The following is an 8184-nucleotide window of genomic DNA, read 5'->3' on the forward strand; positions in this document are numbered from 1 at the left end:
AACTCACCTTTGGTATCCTTGACTCCTGTTTGGTATCCATGTATCTGACTCCTCTTTGGTATCCATGAAAAAATGCTTGCGTCCTCTGTATTGCATGTATGTTCTCACAGACCTGGATATGAAATACATGCAACTGTGGTGACCACGATGAAATCTCAGTTTAATGAAAGAACGGGTTAATGGGAATTTGAACATTTTGTATTTAATGAGAAATATCAGCTGAGCTTTACTTGATGCTCAAAGCCAAAATAACATGCTATAGCTGGAAGTGCTATAGGTAAGAGCAATGGTTAAGCACTGATTTTTGACTATCCATTGGTGTAGCCATACATTTTTCTGCCTGTAAATCACAGTTGGGAATGGTACTCTCAAAACACTGTGGTTGAGTAAGAAAGAAAGAAAGTTACTTCTTTTTACAAAGCAATATTGCTCCTGTACATTAGAGAATATCAGTTTCCCCTTTCTGTCTGCAGCTTGCTTATCAGGAGAGAAATTGTCATGTTTTCAGTTTTTCTTTCTTTATTTTTTATTTTTTTCTCTTTCCATTAAAAGACAAACAAACAACAACCCATAAAATAGCTCTATCCGATTACGATGAATTCCACTCAGGGACCCTAATTTACTTCTCCTCAGCTTAAAGGCAGTGCAAGTGTTTAAAGATAAGGAACATGTATTTTTTTTTCTGGAGAACAGACACAGGGAAAGCATCCACTGCCAGATGCCCCAGTACTGCCCTCCTAACATCTCTCAGCTATGAGGTAGGAGTCAGACCAAGGGATGACACTGCCTCATTGCTCTGCCCTTTCAGTCCTCGTCTCTTAGGTGGTAGTGATCACCGTGAAGTAGGCAGCTCCATGAATTTTGTGATCGGCTGTGTTAGAGAAACACAGCAATTAATTTCTCCTATTGGGCCATCGGGGGCTTCAAGCAGCTCATGAGCACAGTGAAATAAATGGCAAGGCTCCCATTTTCTTCCATGAACCTTCTAGGGCAGAAATCAGGTTTTAAGGGCACAAGAGATCACACTGTCTGACTTGCTATATAATCCTGGAAAGATGCCTGTCCTAGGTTGGCCAGGTTGTGAATTGAGGCCATGGTGCTTTTCTTTAGTATTTCCTGCAGATAGGCATTATTTTCTTTGAAATCTGAAAGAAAGGGGGACCAGGGGAAAAAAGGAAGAGGAAGTAGAATAGGAAAGGGAAGAAAGAAAAAAGAACAAGAGAAATAAAAGAAAAAATGAAAAAGGGAAAAGGAAAAAGAAAATGAATGAAAAAAGAAAAAAAGGAAAAAAAAAATCAAAAGAAAAATTAAAAAGGGAAAAGAAAAAGAAGAAAAAGACTCCTGCAGTAAATTCAGCTGGATGTAAACCTGCCATAATTTCACAGACAAATCCTAACCTTTCCTCTCCTTGCTCAACCAAACTCCTGCTCCATTTTAGATCACAAAATGTTATCATCACTGAGTTGAGCTGGCTGCACAATCGCGACCCTCGGAGCACTCAGGCCTGTATGAGACAAACCAGCTGTGCCAAATCCTGAACTGAAGCCTTTCCACGAGGTTCATCTGTTTTAGATCAAAGGGTTATAGGGCAGCTCTCATTGCAAAGTACTGGGAAAGAAAAGAATCCTTAAACCTTTTGATTCCCGTGGTCCTTCAAGCTCCAGATAAATTAAAATATTTAATCAAAATCTAATGGCAGTGATCTTGTTTGTACAAATGCTTTATTATCCTGTGCATTTTAACCACAATCTGCCTGGTTCCTAATGTGACCTAAAGAACCAGTCGGCATTTATTACAAATGCAAGGCAGTAAGCTTCTGGCTCAGCAATTAATCACTGACATGGAGGAATTTCTTCTCTCCAGGTGGGGAACCCATCCAAAAACTAAGAAAAATAATCGGGCTAATTAATTCTTATCTGCAAAGAGCAATTAGATAAATGACCTAAAAACAGGCCTGTCACCCCTAGTGAGGTGCTCAGCTTCTAAATAGAATAATATCTCTTTGCCAGGCCATCTCTGCAGTGAAATGGAGATCACAGAGAGGAAGGGGAAAAGACGGCATGTGGGGAGGGAATGGTCTGATAGGGGAGTAGGTTAATTAGAGCTGAGACCAGGCACTGATATAAAAAAAAATTAAACCAAAGCTCCGCACTTGGGTAGGTTTGATACGATCCCATCACCTTCACAGCTATGCCTTTGTGCATCCAGGGGTACTAAAGAGAGTGAAGTCGTGTCTCCAAGCTACTTTGGAAGACGAAAACCACTCACCAGGCTTACTCACCATTGAGTTGCGTTTCACCCCGATGAGTGGCATCCCTGACACGGCAGTCTATTAACTCTGAACTGTGCAGCTCTAGAGTGGAGCGATGGTGCTGAAGTGAGATGCAGAGTACCATGTTTCAATTAGTTTGCTTTGCTAGTCTACTTTTTGGTTTCAGTCAGGGAATGTGCAGTGCATAGAGCTTCACGAATGAGCCAAATTAATCTGAGCAGCACAAGCAAGAAGGCAACAAAAGCATCTGCACATCAGACCTTTGGTCAGCTATGTATCATCAGCAAGATCCTGCTGATCAGACAACTCATAGTCTGTCAAAAGCCAGAAATGGTGATAGAAGGCGGGGAGAAAACCCTTTGGGACAGTCTAACATTCAAAATAACGTTGACATTGCAGCCCCTCCTGATTTAAGACTGTGAAGCATCCCTATTCGTGTCTAAGAAGCCAGGTCCCATGCTGGCATATGTCTTCTTTGGTCAGTGTGCAACAAGGCATCCTTTCTCTGATCCTGCCCTTCCGCCTGCTTAGATCATGATACCATTTCTGATGGTAGGAGACAAAGGGAGACGCTGAAGTAATTGATTCAAGCTTATCTAAGTATTTACAGAAATAAGCCTGAATGACTAGACATAAAATACTACAGCAGTCAGATTAAGACAATCCACTCCAGTTACAGTTAATCAGGGCTTTAGCCTCCAAGGAGCTGATTTGAGACTAATAAAGTGTTTTCCAGCTTCCAACCCCCATGTCAATCTCATTCCTCTTTCCTTGGAGCCATTAGCACAATACCAAATACAAATGTAAATAACAAGGCTGCAGGTAGCTCATAGATTTGCTCTGTTTCCAAGCTCCAAAGCCTCTTAAGAGTGGAAAAAACACATATAAAAAAAATGCTATCCCAAAAGCCACAGATGTTGGTAAGAGACCTTTATCTCTTCCTGAAAACTTGTGTGACCAAGTTGCCTATAATTTATACAAAGCAGATGCCTGCTTAAATGCTTTACTCAGAGCTGTCATGCTTTCTACACTGAAGCAGTTAACAATAAATTATAAGGACTAATGGATTAGATCAAGATGCATGGAAACACTGTTTTTATTCTTAAGAATGATATTTCACCTCCAAAAAAACAAAACAAAACAAAACAAAACAAAAAAGACCCTAAAACTTTGAGGGTTTGGAGAAAAGATATATATTCCAGATAAGTACTTTACTGCTTATATTGGCCAAAATGCAGCAGCACTAAAGCAACAAGCTGTGCTTAAACACTAAGGAAGAGACATGCAAATCTATATCACTTAGGGTTTGTATTTATTTCTTTTCTGTGATGTTAACATGGGATTCAAGGAAAACCACCATCTACAGGTTACCTGAGGATCCTGAGACAGGTTGAAGATGGATGGCTCAGGCCCAGTCTGAACTTGTACAAGATTGGGGATGTTTGGTGGAGAAAGTTTCTCTTTCTGCTTGCTGCAGAAGTAAGGTTCATTGCTGAGCTTCTGTCCACTTTGTAAACCGTATCAGAGTTCAGATTGTAAGAATGAATAAGCTTGAGTTTGGGCCTTTTCTTGGATAATTCAAATGGACCAGCCTCTAAGGACAGGCTGCTGAGGAATGCAGATCAGCAAACTGGCAGATCGCTCTGATAAATTCCCTTACTTTTTCCTTTTGGATAAGACACAAGAAAGTTCTCAAGAAGTTTATATTCTGATAAGAATGTCATCCACAGGCGATACTTGCTAGTAATTCTGGCCTATAAAACTGCTGAGAACATCTATGAAAAGTCAAAAATGAACAGTAGAGTTTGTAGGAAGGTTAGCATTTGCAGATAGCGGGTTTTTTTTCAAGTATGGCCAGTGGGACATTCTTCAAGGTTCCCAAGAGAAGGACTGAATGATGCAGATCAACAGTAGAGTGCCAAAAGCAGTTTCAGTACTGATGTAATTGAATTGAATTTAAAAACAAATAAATTAATAAATACAAGGGAAAAGCTTTTCCACCTGCACTTTTTCTGCCAAAGTTTCTCCCTTCTATTCCTGAGCCTCCTTTAGCACTCACAAAGAAAGGCCAAACTGAGGCTCATTCCTAACTTACCTGAAGCACGTTCAATGCAAAACGTCGGTAATATCCATGCCTGCAGTCAATGTTTAGGGCTTCTTGGAACAGAAAACAGCAGGAGCAGCTGGAATGTAACTTTAGTCTCTAATTCTCTGCAAACGTCTGCAAGGGTGGGTGCAGTTTCCTCCAAGTGCTGTACAATATTTTGAAGCCAAGAGAAATAACTCTTTTTTTCTTTTTTTTCCTTGCAACCAAGTCACTTATGTTTAATTTATACAGAAATAGGTACGGTCTCCTTCAGCACCAGAGCGTTGGGGTGTTTTTAATGAATAACTTATAAGAAACAGTCACCTGCTAACAGGTCAGCCTCCCTTTTGTGTTTCATTCCAGTTTCATTAGTAAAGAAAAAAGGCCTTTGATTGGATTAATGGAAATAAAACCACAGGGACTAAATTATAAAGTATCCAGTGGTTATTTCTAGTAGCTCTTACTTGCAACCATGTTTTCTATCATCTCAGGCTCAAAGCTTTGGTGTATAAATACATCTGTCTTAGACTGGAATATAGAAAAGGTTTTGCTTTAGCAGAAATAGCATTTCACCTTTTTCTCTGCAGAGATTCAGCTGGGCAGACTCTGTATTTATGGGTAACACCCCTATGGGGTTGCTGAGCTGCTGGGAATGCTCTCAGTAGAAACTTTGCTTTACTCTCTGAACCTGTTCGTATTTTTCTCCTCCTCGTATCCCTTCACCACCACCACCACCACCACTGTCCAGTTATTTTTATTTATGTATTTATTTAATGTCATTGAAATGGCATTATCTGGAGATGGCTACAGGCAGGACACGGAGCCATATGCTCAGCCTAACTTATATAAACAGTGTCCTGGATGACAGCCTTTCCTAGCCCATCTGCAGCTGCCAGGGAATCCATTATTTTTCTGGTCCCTGGGGAGAAAAAGTTCTTGAGCATCATTACTCCTAGGCAAATGTAACTGACTCTACCATGCACCCTAATTTGCTTGCCATAATTATAGGTCGCTCACCCCCTTTTGCAATTTATAAACCCTTTTATTTATTTTTTTGTACTTATCAATAATGAATGGAGGCTAGTGAATCATGGGGCTGTAATATCTGAATATTATGAAAATGCTAATAACAAGGTATCATAGGCAGCAGCACCCAGGTCTTATCAGCTGGTCAGATGCTCTATTAAGCAGCCAGTGAGGAGTTCAAGCAAATTGGTTATGTTAATGTCCTGTAGTACTTAGGGAAGATGAGGAGTTAGCAATTAATTTTTTTTCTTCTTCTTCCCAAGCTGCAAAACCGACAGGGCAAATTTATATTCCTCCTATTCTATGGGACCCCAGCTCAGAAGGGGGCAAGGAGGAAATGCAAGCGTCTAGCAAGAGCTTTCTGAGATCTAATTGAATGATGCAACTGCAGAACTGGTGGGAGGCCAAGGGGGTGAGCAAGGAATAAATAAATATATAAATAAGTAAGCAAGCCCCACAACAATGGGAATGCCACGCTCTTCCCCATTCATTCAGCTGACAGTGCTTTTGCAACTTAAACCTGTTTTATTAATTATGTTTGACATTTCCTTAATTAGTTTCATTTACATCCCATCAGCCCCTACCAGACGATTGCCCCATACATCATTTCACCAGAGGACTGAGATGCCTACAGAATTACAAAAACACCCTCCCCCCCCCAACTCCTCAATAACTCATCACTGTGCACTCCATGGATTTTTGAGAATGAATCCTTTCACCTGCTATGTTTCTTAAAAAATACACAGCTTTTGTTTTGTTTTGGTTTGTTTTTTTTTGTCATCTTTTTCAAAGGATTATGACGTTTTCAAAGGCACACGAGGCTGGACCAAATTTCTATTTTCATTCCATGCACACAGTTTGCTTTGTTTTACAGTTCCCGTGTATCTTGACATTGACAAAGTATGGACTTTGCTGAAGAATCCCTTTATGTGGGCCCTGTCCTAGCTCCACTGAGCACTGCTATCCTGCCCCAGTGCCTTCCCCAGATAGCTCTGCATGCTCACAATAACTTCTTTTAACTTACAGGCATATTCCTGTTGCCTCCATAGTTGTTATCCACTTTTCCATATATTGATTGATTTCCACAGGAGACCTATGACAGAATTTTTTTAAAGCTTTAAGTTGTTTGTTTCATACCAATACCCCGATTTGCTCTCCTGCATCTTTGAACTTCTTCTCTGTCCAGCCATTCCATAGGCAGATTTTAGGCTGCAAGTCATCCCTTAGCACAAGGATGACCAGGTGATTTGGATCCGAAAGCTTCTCAGCCACCACCCTGTGGGTCTACACAAGGGCCCTTGTGCCCCATTGAAGTAGCCAGCCCTACACCCCAATCTGAGAGCCACCCGGTGTGAAGACAGACATGGTACTGGCAGATGTCTGGTGCCCAGCCCAGCTTTTCTGTCCTGCACTTAGCATGACAGGACTGACTGTTCCTAACTGGGGTACAGTGACAACCTGTTTGTGCTAATCCCAGAACGTGCTACCAGGAGCTGTCATTTCAGAGTCATCACACTCTCTACTGATATCAGTGAAGTTAATCATGCAGAAGGAAGAAGCTTGTATGAAAGCAGATAATTATTCCCCTGTTCTGTAATAATACATACAAGGGAAAGTGATTCTCATTGTCTTGGCAAACTATGACATTTTGGCACATTTTCTGTTTAGTATTGATGTTCAGGCATCCTTTCTCCTTTATGATTCCTAGGTCAGAGTTGGTGCACTGAGAACTGCATACTAGATGATCTTATTGGCCTTCCCAACCTTAATGATTCTGTGGTTCTATGATTCCTGCAAGAGAAGTCCAGATCTCTGTAACAGAGCATAGAGTAGGGATCTGCCAGCTCAAGCCTTCCCAATACAAGTACCAGATGGACTTGCAATAAAAGAAATTCCCCAATAAAAGAAATATTCATGCAACATATGGAAATATATTAACTAGAAGAAAAACACTCAAAGAAATATTGATGCACTTACTTTCTCAGTGGGACTTATTTGGTAGGGCAAAGCCGGCTTCAGTGTCTCTGAACCACATTTCTCAGCCCTTTTGGCTCTGGGATTAGGTTGTGCAAAGCCAGGCAGATATTTCTGTGCATGCAACAAGATCCAGATGTTACAGATGCTCCTGGTCCTCTGTCCTGCCCAACCCTCCTGTGGCTGAACCTAGCCCAGTTTATAAGTAACTGTCTCCTCAACTTAAGTTTGCTCAGAAATTTAAGCCTTTGTTTTAATAAAATTCTCCAAACATTTGATCCTTGAAGGAGAGGCGGAGAGGAGAAAATGGAGGAACAGGGCTCACAGTTCACCTTCAAGGTTATTACAACTGCGCTTTGGGAACTAGCAAACGTCAGGGCTGGAGTTCCACGCTTGGACTAGACATAGAGAAAAACCTTGCAATTTGTTCTGAAACCGGAGAGATTTCATCCTATTTTGGAATCCTTCCAGGTGAAAGCCATGCCTGGGACCCTATCCAGATTTTCTGCAAAGCAATGGCTGTTTCATTTCCAGATCATTTCAATCCTCAAGATCAAAGGGAGCCTGATTTTAAAAGCAGGAATTAAGCAGTGGAGAAGAAGAAGGCAGTTTTAACAGTGCTGTAATCATGTGCACCATTCGCAGAGTTTAGTCAAAAAAGTTTAAGGAGAGGGGAGGGAGGGCTGTGGTGGTGGTGGTTTTGTTTTGTTGTTTGCCTCTTGCTTCATTCCTTTCCTTGTTCTCTCTTATCTTTGATCCGAGCATTTCCTCAAGACACTGCGAGAACAAGGGTGTGAGACGAATACGAAACAGATTGCGGGGAAAA

The 8184-nt window shown here is 41.1% G+C and overlaps 1 long non-coding RNA gene across 1 annotated transcript; it reads right to left on the bottom strand.

Annotated features, from left to right (window-relative positions):
* Position 1: 1 nt before the first annotated feature.
* On the bottom strand, positions 2-7683 carry LOC140256916 (uncharacterized). The gene is made up of 4 exons (XR_011904879.1): positions 7362-7683; positions 6409-6477; positions 2282-2372; positions 2-112 (listed from the first exon to the last, which is right to left on the bottom strand). It is a non-coding gene; the product is annotated as an uncharacterized lncRNA (long non-coding RNA).
* Between the last annotated feature and the right edge of the window lie 501 nt (positions 7684-8184).

Source organism: Excalfactoria chinensis, chromosome 10 (assembly GCF_039878825.1).
Source record: "Excalfactoria chinensis isolate bCotChi1 chromosome 10, bCotChi1.hap2, whole genome shotgun sequence".
Classification (NCBI taxonomy): domain Eukaryota; kingdom Metazoa; phylum Chordata; class Aves; order Galliformes; family Phasianidae; genus Excalfactoria; species Excalfactoria chinensis.